The sequence below is a fragment of the Cyrtonyx montezumae genome, unplaced genomic scaffold (genome assembly GCF_038088225.1).
Source record: "Cyrtonyx montezumae isolate F1298 unplaced genomic scaffold, pur_monq_1.0 scaffold_17, whole genome shotgun sequence".
NCBI lineage: Eukaryota > Metazoa > Chordata > Aves > Galliformes > Odontophoridae > Cyrtonyx > Cyrtonyx montezumae.
The window spans coordinates 420,021-432,433 of NW_027071903.1; positions in this window are offsets into that span (position 1 = coordinate 420,021).

Genomic DNA, 12,413 nt, shown 5'->3' on the forward strand with positions numbered 1-12,413 from the left:
TAGAAGTGCTGTATTCAGACTAGGACATTTCTCTTCACAGTTATTACTCAGTGTTTACCAGTAGCGTAAGAAAATATATTCAAATTCTGAATCAGTCTCCTCAGATTCTATTACAATGGACTTCAATTAGTAATTCAGATCTTCAGTGAAGAAACTGAGCAAAGCAAATGAAAATGTTTCCTGACTCAGGATATTTTATTTTGCTGTTGATGCTATCACGGTCATATGTTAGAACGGAACATCCAAACACTTCTCAAAAATTACAGTGTTTACATCCTCTACATGAAGCACACAAGACATATTTTGTGCTATCTCTACTACTTTTACACTTCCAACTAGAATAAAGTTGTTTTCCCTTCTGTTTTCTCTAGAAGATCACATTGTTTTAGAGGATGTGTTTGCCCTGTATACAGCCATATAGAAATTTTCTACCCTCCTTGAACCCCTTTTCTTCTGGCAGCTGCATTGTGGATATACACTGGTTGCTTCATGAGTAATAGCACAGCTAATGCAATATAATTATTTCTCACCAGACCTTCAAGTCTCAGTGCACTTTTGTATTTGATGAGTATTTATTCTGGAGGCCTTCTCATGTCTGAAGACTTCTACAACCTCTGTATGAAAAGGCAAGACACAAAACGGTGGCTGTACCTCCTCTGCAAGGCGCCAAGCTTCTTTATTCAATTACACACAACTACTTTGAATAATGTGGTCTTGCTTTTTCCTTTGGGAAAGTCTGCTCTGCCCATATCCAAACAGGAACTCTTTGATGCCCATGGGCTGCAATGACTCCGAGGCTGCCAAAGCCAACTGTCAAAGTGCAAACAAGAACGGACTCATTTGTCCCACCACACTGTGCAGTTTGCAGACATTGCCCTCAAAGACATTTTCTTTGGGTTCTTCTCTTCCCTCAGTTACACAGCCTGAAAGAGAAGCTGGGTTACCTGCACCATGGCGATACTGCAGTGGATGGCATCCTCTCCTTCTGCTGCTGTAGGGCCAACAGCAGACTCACACAAGCCCCTTTGTAATTACATGGACAGCTGCTGAGATAATGGTAACATGCCACACATACATCAGCGAATATTGCTGACAGTTGGTCGTATCATCCCTCACTGTACTAGCTACCTCCCTGTGTTTGTATTCCACTGATGTGAAGCAGGATGAGTAAAAGGCACAACAGTGATGCTAATCTGGAAGGACACAGAGCTTGGAGAGGGCATGAGTGTGTGCAGATATGTGAAATGTCTCCCCTCAAACAACCCCAAAACTAAACCCAACTAAACGGACCACCCTCTTAGCTCTTGCCCATACAAGAAGATAAGGAAGGATGGATTCCTACACAGTCACAAAGCATACATTTTTTGCAATTGTATTTCCCGTATTGCTGAGCCTTGTCTAAATTGTTGCTTTAAGACTCTAATCTCAACCTCTGCAAAGGACCATCATACAGTGATTCTGAAAGCAAATCCTCAGCACAGGCTGAGTGGGAGTTGTTTTTTTCTCTTGCTACTGTCTTTGGGATGGCTACACAGACACCAAGGGCTTCCACCAGGTGCTGACCCACGGTCCACTCTGACCCATCCTCTCCAGATCACTTCTTTTAGCTGCCAGCTTTCCCAATCGCATCCTGCATCCCCACAAGCAACTTGAGGCTTACACTTTGCAGAAATCCCTAAATTCAGTTCTTACTGACTTCTAGAATCCAAAAGCTTCTTCAAAATTGGAGGAGCCAAGCATTTCTGAATCTCGTCGTCATCAGTTCACCTCCATGGGAATTTCCACTAGCTTCTGTAGCCATGGAGTTTCCTAGCATCAAATCCAGCTCTTACACTGCCAACTCTCTTTGACAAGCACTCTACTCAACAACAACCATTCAGCACCATGAAAAATAATTTCTGTATAGTCATAGCTTGAACTTAGCATGGCTTGCTTAGAAGAAATAATAAAAAATAATTAAAAAAATAAGTCTGCCTGAACTTTCATGTTTTCTGGAAATATCTTGATTTTCAAATTGTTTGGGTATCCTAAAAAGGATTAAAAAAAATAGCTTGAAGAAAAAGAGCTGCTTCTTGAAAGAATCACTGTTTCATATTTCAAAGAGAGAACTGAGAACACTTATGAAGGGTGTAGCTATTTACCAGTCAAGAGTGTTCTTATAAACAAAATAATATAAAACATATCCTCTTTGCTGTTTTGTTTTGTTTTTAATTTAATATCTTCCAGCTTATGACCATGTAGGGAGCTGAACAGAAGAGAAAATAGAGTTCTAAGAACTCTATTCCAAGATGCATGCCATTAGATAAAGAAGCATTGCAATAGATAAAAAGGGTAAAGGACAGTTTTATGATGGAAGCGTATCTTAATTTCATACTCATGACACAAGGTGTCGGTTTTGGTATCGTTTTCAAGACTTCTGCATGCTATCCAGTCAGGCACGTCAAAAAGAGTGAAGAAACGTGGAGGCCAAGAGAAGAGTGGAGTTCATTCAATGGATGAACGCACATAGAAAATCCTTCAAGTGGTTTGTCAGTCTCTTCACAGAAATTCAGCTCTAGAACTACAGAAAAAATATATTCGTGTACTAAGACTGAAACCCATCTCTTGCAGATGGTTTCCAACAGTGAAAGCACGTGGAGGATATCTGTTCTCTCTCTTGAGGTGGAGAGGCCATGGTAGGGGGCTTAAGATACCCCATGGTGAAGAAGTGAGGGAGCTGATTTGTTCTAAAAAATCCAGAACTAAGTGGATTTCTGTAATTTCACACCTGCAGGACAGCTGAATCTACCCTGTGCTTCATCCAACCATTTTATCAGATTTCTGTTCTTTGTTACCAAGCGAGCTTCTAGAAATAACATTATAGTAAGTGAAGAGTGATGCATTTGCTGACATTGGCCTCCTGTTACATCATGCTTCTCAGAGGAGCAAGCAGACAGTTAGGAAAAATGTCATGAGAAGTTTATTTCTGTTTCCAAGCTCATGCGATTCCTTGGGAGAGGGCAGCTCTGGCAGAATCCTTGCCACTTTTACAGCTGTAACAGGAAACTGCCATCTGCAATGACATAACTCATGGCCAAGACTTTCAAGCCTTACCTGGCCATATTCTGGACCTTGGAGAGTGATAAGTTTGCTTTTGGTCTTAATGTCCCAGAATATGAGGTTGGGTTTATCATATATGGTATTATATATCTTAGTCTGTAAACACATGCAGACAAAAAGTAAAGTAGATACATCAATAAGGTTGTGCAGATGTGCACCACCTCTGACACTGCCAAAGAGGGTTTACTGTGCCTTGAAAAACTGTTTCCTATTCCAAACACTGAACAAGTCATTTACATTTTCAGTCCCACAACTTAACTCCCACTCAGCCGATGCTGAGGATTTGCTTTCAGAATCACTGTATGATGGTCCTTTGCAGAGGTTGAGATTAGAGTCTTAAAGCAACAATTTAGACAAGGCTCAGCAATACGGGAAATACAATTGCAAAAATTATATGCTTTGTGACTGTGTAGGAATCCATCCTTCCTTATCTTCTTGTATGGGCAAGAGCTAAGAGGGTGGTCCGTTTAGTTGGGTTTAGTTTTGGGGTTGTTTGAGGGGAGACATCTCACATATCTGTACACACCCTTGCTCTATCCTACCTCTGTGTCCTTCCAGATTAGTATCACTGTTGAGCTTTTTGCTCACTGCCTTATGGACAAGAACACAGTCAGCCACATATTCAAGTGCTGAAAAATGCAAAGAAGAATGCCTGTTTTCTTTCATTAAGGTTTGTTCTTTTTTAATTGAAACTTTCCTTTTAGTTCTTATTCCTTTGGCAAAGAAGTTGAACCAAGATTCAAATGGTATTTCCAAGATACCAGAGACCAGTTATACAGATTTTCCAAGATATCAAAACAGATCAAAAGACTTACCACAAGGAAGAGATACTGTGTCTAATAAGGACATTTCTCTATGTAGATCAGAAATACCCCAATTAGGTCGTTTTCTGATACTGCCTGAGTTCATACCATGAGATGTCAGAAGTCAAGGTAATACATCTACAAGACAGGTTGGAGGCAAAAAGACCAACCCACAAATTTCCTGGAGATCTGAAGAAGTCTGCCAGGCAACTCATGAGTTTCTACCTTATTTAAAATGCCATGGAGTTCAAAAGACAGAGATTCAACTTTCCCATTTAAAAAAATTCAATAAGAAAATAGTAAGCTCTCTGCTCTCTGATGACTTGTACTTCTCTGTTTACTATCTACTACTACATGCTTTCCTATCCATTGATCAAAAGTTCAATCTTCTGTCCCAGACAGTGTGGGGCAGAAGAGTGACTAAAGATCTAAGTGAGTGCAGACAGCTGTCATAAGCCATCACACTCATATCCTGTTCCCTTCAGGCCTCAATTCTGTATTTGGACTATTAAATGTCTTTCCATCCCCCATACCTCCTATTCCTGCCATGAAACACTAAAAGCACACGCTGTGTGATGAGGTTGCAGCATAAGGCATGACGACTCCCCATTACCCTCTGACTCATTTGAATGAGGGCTGGCATCTAAGTCACCACATTGCCAACTAAGAGGAGTGTCTGTGTTCAGGAAGAGGTACTTCCATGCCCTGAGGGAACCATCTGTGCAAGATACTCCATTCAGAGACCAAATGACTCAGTGCCCCAACATTGCTCCACAGCAGCCCACCAACACTCTGCAGTCATTTTAACAATAAGTCTAAAGCAGAAAGCAATAAAATAAATGAGGAAATGATCACCAAGACAGTTGCAATTTAGTAAGCGGATGTTATAAAATAGTGCCTCATGTATATGTGAATCAGAGGCAGTGCAGTTTGTAAACCAGGACTTCCTATGGCACCTGATGGTCTTTTCCTTTCCATGCAATATCCCATAACAAATTTTTAAGGGCTACTCTTGACCCTTTAATTAGGGAACCCTTTAGTGAGCTTGTGTAACAGACCCCTTCCCATAGCCTTGCAGATACCCACAGGAGATACTGCTCATACCTTCTTCTCAGTGTCATCTTTAACTACACAGCCACCATATTCATGAGGTTTGATGTCATCTTCTATCCTGCTTTTTCCATGATAGATATTATTCATTCCATGCAGACATCCTCATCAGGGTGACAATACTCCAGAAAATCTGTATTTTCCTAGAAATGAAAAATCAAGGCTTGAGTGTTACAGGGCTGCTAATTCAGATGCAAGACTACAATTTGCTCAACCTCGTTGGGTTTACTTCTATGGCTGCAGAGAGAAAAATTAATAATAATAATAATAGTTTGTGCCTACAATTCCCCATGACCACTTGTTCAGCACTGAGTTCACATACTAGAGATGAGCAGCCAAACTTGGGGTAGAAATATAACAACTGGCCCAGGTCCTGGCTTAAAGGTCTCATAAATGATTGTCCTAACAAAATTTTGTGAGCCCTTCTTTTCTTTATACCCTGTACAGTGCTGATTTCCTTTCCCGATCAAAATAGATGATCTGCACTAATTTTCAGTAGACTCGTTAAAAAAGAATTGGTGATTCCTTTTTACTTCTTCTTCTAACAGTTTTCCTCCCACCTTGCTTTCCACAAATACATTTTTCCAACTGTTAACATGGTGCATTCTCAGAGCACACCTTGTGCCTGAAAATTGGTAAACCTGCTCTGTCTGCCCCTCACTCCCACCCTGGGGAAACAAAGAGAGGGAGGGGTGCAAAATGAAGGAGCGTATGCAAGTCCTGAGGGTATGGAGTAGTGGCAGAGTACCATCTGCTTGTCAGCAATCAAGAATAAAACTAAGGAAACTGCCACTGACATAACAGCAGAAGCTGTTGGTTTTTTTTTGTCCCGGCCTGTAATCCATGGCAGTTTTCCAGGTTGTGCATGTCTCGGAGCTATTTGATCAGCTGAGTGAGCTGTTCCACTTCATTTTCTCTGAGGAAGGCCCAGTGGGAAGCCCTCAATATGAAGCAGTAGAAACAATGACCTTGTTGTCTTCCTATCTGCCAAGCTGGAGAGCTGCACGTTAACTTCCAGAAGCCCAGATGTTCAGGCAGAAAGAGCTGGGCTGCTTGTGGCCCTCCTTGCCTCATGAGATATTCCCCTTACTTTGCATTTAGGAGAAGTAGGGTATTACTGTCTGCTATCTCACAGAAGATGGCTTTCCTCATGGGAGGCAGAGCAGATGGTGACTCTTCCACATGAGGCACTGAATCAAGGAATCATTCAGGCTGGAAGACCACCAACTCCAACCCAACTCATCCCCACTAACCGTGTCACTCAGTATAATGTCTACTCTCTTCTTGAACACCTCCAGGGATGACGACTCCACCACCTCCTGGGCAGCCTGTGCATCACCACTCTTTCAGAGAACAAATTTCTCCTAATATTCAATCTGAACCTCCCTTGGTGCAACTTGAGGTCATTACCCCTCATCCCATTGCCAGTTAACTGGGAGAAAATGCTTTCATGGAATGGATGAAACGTATTTTTTTGCTTACAATTTCAGCACCAGAAACTCGCCTGGGAGACCTTTTAGTAGTAACAGTCTGGAGCAGGTTTGGAAAACACAGACTTATTTCCTAATCCCCTGAAGGCCCTGGGCTAAGAGGGAAGATAAAACTGTCTCAATGGGTCCTTACAGGCTTCTCAGTGCCAACACTGCTCTTAGCTCAGTAATGAATATTTACCATGGAGCAACAGTGTTCCCTTTCTCTTCACACTGGAATAAATATAGGCTCAAAAGCAAAATCTGAAGAGGAACCTCCATTCTCCACCCCAGAAAGGGATGCATCACCATGTGGGACCAGAAAACTCTAGCTAAGAGCTGCAGACGGAGGAGCTCCTGTGTGTGCTAGTTACTGAACCAACTGCTCAGAGCAAAAAATTCCCACAATGAGTCCTCACAAAGCTGGAGTTTGGCTGCAAGAAGCTGAAGAACAAGAAACAAAATGGGACTGGGGACCACCTAAGCAGCAGCAGGCTCCCTGCTGCCATGCTAGGCTAGCACCACTAGGCCCAGACAGTGACTGAGCCTTTCATAACTAGCAGAATAAAACGCTTTGCTTCTGGGAGGAAGAGGAAAATGTGTTTGTGGTGGTTCTAAGCAGCGGGATCACCTCACATCCTGATTTTTCACTCACCCTTCTGGTTTTTGGGGACTGGCTTGCATTCAACATCCATTGCAAAAAAGTGCCCTCAGATTTGACAAAAATGAGGTCTTAGACACCAGTCTGAGTCTACATCATATCCCTCCCGCTCTGTTCCTCCAAAATTTCTTTCTCTTTGACAGCTCTGCCCTGGTATTGCTCAATTTCGGCAGAAAAATTACTCCCTCTACACCCAGACAACACCTCAGACTCCACCATGACCCAGCAAATGCCAACAATGTACCACAGGTAATTAAAAAAAAAATCCTTATAAAATTTTCCATTAATACTTTTCAGTGCCAACAAACTTTTAAGAAGCCACGCTTTCAAACATGAAGGAAAAAAAGGCTGACAGGACTGCAATTTCAATTAGTAAACATTGATTTTTTTTGGCATTCTGATCGACAAAAACTACTTTTTACTTAAAACCACCTCGTTAGGAAAAAAGAAGAGGGGCTGCTCTCATTCCATTTCCTTCTTTACTGTGACAAAACTGCATTGGTTGCATAAATTTTGATGAAATGTGATTATTATTATTATTATTATTATTATTCCTACCATTATTTTTCCCCAGAGATATGCCTGGCAGTGAGAAACCTCATCTATCTGCAATTTTCAAGTACAGAACCTCACAGGACTCAGCTACCAAACTGCTTTGCTGACCCAGGACCCTGGAACAGCTCCAAGGCTGAATCTCAGACATGAAACGTTGGCTCACACAAGACAATAAATAAATAAATAAAAAGAGAAAGAGGAACACATACCCAATTCTGTAGCACTGCATGTAAAAAAGGTCCATGTCACAGATCTCGCTAGTGCATCTGTCCCCAGTGTATGAATTATTAATATTAATATTTACTACCTGTGACTCACTAACCTTTACTTTAAGAAGTATTTTTATAAAGTTGGGCCAGCTTTTCTCGATATAGGAGCTAATGGAGACTCCTGTTGTCAAAGGCCAGGGAGCCCTCCCTGAACAAACTTTTCTGGTTACTGTTCAAATTGGGCTGCGGGGCTCTTTTATGGCCCTAAACCTCTGACACTGAGTGCTGAGGCTGCCAGCATCTCCACCAATGGTCCTGCTGAGACACAGCTAATTTTAAATCTGGATTCTCAAGGCAAAATCTCTCTTTTACTGGCAAAACTGTCAGTCGAATGCTGTGTTCAGATTACGGGAACGGGCTGGAAGAGAGCACACAATCCCTTTTTTGGGTACTTGGCATTAATTTTTATCTGAAGACACAGATTATATAAGAGGAGAGAAGAGACCTCACACAAGTTCCTTCTCCATCAGTATGGGAGTGCCAGGGGGAAGCAGAGTCCCACCCCCCCTGTCCTGAGGACTCACAGTCAGGTCACTCTGTGCAAGTGCCACCCCGAGCTGCCAAGGGAACAGCGTGACCCGGTCTAGCACTTCATGAGTTTTCTGGAGCTGTATCCTGAGCTGTCCACAATATTAACTAGAGTTGACTTTTAAACTCCTTGTCTTCGTCTAGACCAGAGGGTTGACCTTATAAAAACTCAAGTGCTTTCGTAATTTTATTGCTCTTGTTAAAACGGTTGGCGCCCAATTGAGGGTTTTGGAGTTCAAAAAAAAAATCATCATTATCTGATAAAGAAGCTGTTCCCCAGAAAATCTCTTGACTAGCAGCAAGTTCCTCAGCTCCGTGCGTCTGTTTTGCTGTGATGATTTAAGGCAGCTTGAATTCATTCGTGTATTTGGAAAGGCAAACACAGCCTGCTGAGCTGGCCAGCTGCCCTCAGACGCTTGGGATTGTTTCATGACTCTGCAGATGGGAAAATATCCATGGTCTTCATCTTCCCATCAAAGCCTTCTCCTCAGACAGTGCTACATGTCTGGGATGGGACAGGATGCCTCCACCACGTTTCAGCAGTTCATATTCTGTAGCAACCAGCACTACATTTTATTAGTCCACTCAGTGACATACCTATAGGGATGCCCTACATCAATGCTTCAGATCAATCTTTCTAGGTTTTTCACCCATACCTCACCTCTGAACTGGCAGGAGGAGGCCCAGGGGTCCACTGGGGAACCCATCTCAGGATCTCACATGACTCAGCTGTCTGCCAAAAGACCTACAGGGAAAAAATATCTGAATGACAGCAACAACTGCTTTTTGTCATCTCAGTGCTTGCTGGCAAGATGCTGCACACACCTGTCTCAGTTTTAGGAGTTGTTGCCCACAGTTTTCTCAAAAGCCATAAAAGATGGCCCGAAAAGACAGTGTGGAGTGTCTTTACCAGTCAAAGCTTTCCCTAGCAGGCAATGTCCGTGTTCATTACTGCAGCTTAAGCCCACTACTTCCCAGTGGGGCCACTTTGGACATGAAAAATAAATGCCCACTTCTCCTCCTGCAGTATTTACACAGATGTCAAGGGTCTTCCACTTTTCCTCTGCTCTCTTCAATTCTTAGGGGTTACTTTAGCTCTCAGGTCATTCTCTTTGCTTCCTCCCATACTTCTTGCAGTCATTTGCAATCATTTCTTTTTGAACAGTAGACCCAATAGTTCACTAGAAACTTTAACAAACCTGAGCTGAAAGGATTCTCACACATCTCACAGGTTATATCCATCTTTGCACATCTGGTACAACAGTTGCTTCTTCGGCAGCAGTGTGATGCTTTTAATGCTTATTTATCTCAGCTGAGCTGAATCACTGCCTTGCTGGTTGGTCTCCATCTTTTATTATTCTTTGTATTACTACCTTCTGAGCATCAGCCAGTTTTTGCAGGCTGCTTCTCCAACTTTTAGAGTGACCTCTGACTTCCAGCCTTACCCATCAGCACACCCTCAGTCCATCTCAGCGCCATGTTATCCTACCCAGCAGATATTTTAATAACCATAGTCATCTCTATTCTACTACAAAGCTTATTAATGGAAACACTAGTCAGAATCAGGCTGGAATCTCATCCACAAAGGATTGCTCTCCATAGACATAAACAGATTAAATGAAAAAGATTTAAACTCTGAGCCACAGAAAATTACTCTTCAGACATAGAATTACTGATGCAGTTCTGAATCTCCCTCGCATTCATCGAGACCATATTTTGATTACAAACACTTCAAGTGGGAAGGCATACTTGGTCCAGTTGATCTGTGTTAGTTATTATCCCATCTGTCCTACTTGCAAGGCTGCTAAGCCGGTAGAAAAGGAAATTAGGCTGCTTTTATGATTTGTTTCTGGCAACAGGCACATCAAACACCTGCACACAGCTTTGCTAACTGCCCAGCACTCTAGGTTTTTCCTTATATAGGCTCATCTCTCATTTCTCAGCCTGACCCCATCAGTTCACACCATCCTGCACTGTGTGTTTTCCCCAGTTGCCGAGGAGCAGCGATTACTCTGCTCAACACAGAGGCACTTCAGGCTCAGGGATGGCTCCTGGGGAATGCCTGGCAGGCACTCCCAGCTTACAGGAGTTTCACTTTCAAAATTGTCCTAGAAGGAAGCTTTTTGGGGAGAAAAAAAAAAATCAGAAAAAAGAAAAAAACTCTGATCCTCTTGCCCATTGGCATTGTTAGAAAAGGTATTTTCTTAGTTTGCTCTGTCTCAAAAGTGCAAAAGATGGATGTGCCTTGAAAGAGAAGCTTCTGAAATAAAAACCTGAGGCTCTGCCAGGCATTTCTCAGTGCTGTGTGTATTGGCACATCCTCTCCCAGGGTCACGGTCACCCACGGGCCCCTAATCCAGAGAAGCCCCAAGACTATGAGAAGCAACACTTATGAGTAAGGCATTCTTAAGCACTGAATTTATGTTACCAACTTGCACTCCTGTCTCCTTCAAGTTTTGGCTATAACGTTCCACCTGAGCCTCCTGACTTTTAGCTCTATATAAATAGCTTGTGTTCAATTTGACACTTAATAGTGCTATGAAGTGCTTGGCTACACAGTGGATGAGGAGGAAACTGCATATAGCACCAGCCTGCTCCCATGGCACTGATGGTGAGAGGCAAATACTGCAGAGAGGAGTGCTGCATAAGGGAGACCTTGTCTGTTGATTTAACTCCATAACCCTATTTTAACCTCTGTCAACAAGATATAAGGGTGGTTTCTATTTACACTGAGGCTCCTTTACGTTGCTCTATCCACACCCTGAAGTGGCATAAATGTCTCCTAAGTGCCTTAAAGTAGGTCCTTAGTATAAATGAGAACCAACCCTGTCGTTTGTGAAATGGCTGTGAAAACATTGCCTGCATCCATCCTATAAATGACTGCGGGTTTTTGGAAGAACACCCATCCCAAAGTATGCCCATGCTATACATAGCCTCTGATGAGCTCAGCATGATGAGGGGCAGGCAGAAAGACAGGCAACAATGTTCCACACAAAACAGTGAGCAAGAAAGCCTCTGCACCACCTGCATCAAACTCCACCTTGGAATAAACTTAGAGGCAGAAGTACAACGTGGGAAACCAGGAGTACCATGTCTCCTTACATCTTTTACAACGACTTCATTGAACCATAGACCTGAACCCTACAGCCAACTGAAAGAAAATAGATAGTTTTCCCTCGTCCCTCTTCTGTTCCAAGTGCTTACTTACCTGGTTTGCACACCTGATGTTTGGGATGAAAACCCAGCTGTCTGCACTGTCATTCCCAAACTGCACTCCCACAGTCACACCACTTTTTGTTTGATGAGCATAGGATTAAGCATGCTGCTCAAACAGGAAACAACAGTTAGTGAAATCTCAGAAAGAGCATCACGGTGTCGGGAGCCACTACAGAGCAAAATATCGGCCCTCAGTTTTGATTAATATGCTATTCTCTTCCAGAGGACAACGAGGACCTAAATTTATATTTAAAAAAAAAATAAATTAGCCCTTTTTGTAGCACTAGCAAACAAGAAATCAAATAACTGTCATAATCAGCAGGATGGTCTTGGCAATCCAAGCATTAGTGTGAGCTTCAACACCAAATTCTGCTCACTATTAATCTTCCCTAACATTTCCAGTAATAAGAGATTTTTACTGTGGTGACAGTCAGTTAAAACAAGCAGAAACTGAACATAAGCTGAACTGAACAAATGAGTGGGTTGGAATTGCAGAGTTCATCTCTCCTTCTGCAGAAATCATCAGCCCAGCAATGCCGACCATGTCAATCATTGGTTCAGCTCTACTTGTAGGCCAGCCCTGGACCAATGCAAACACTGCTGCATTTTATATTCTATAATAATTCTACGTAACAGAAAGCATCTTTTTCATGGGCCCCATGTCAGTCAGGATTTGCTCCCATGGCTCCGCCTGACTTTTTGG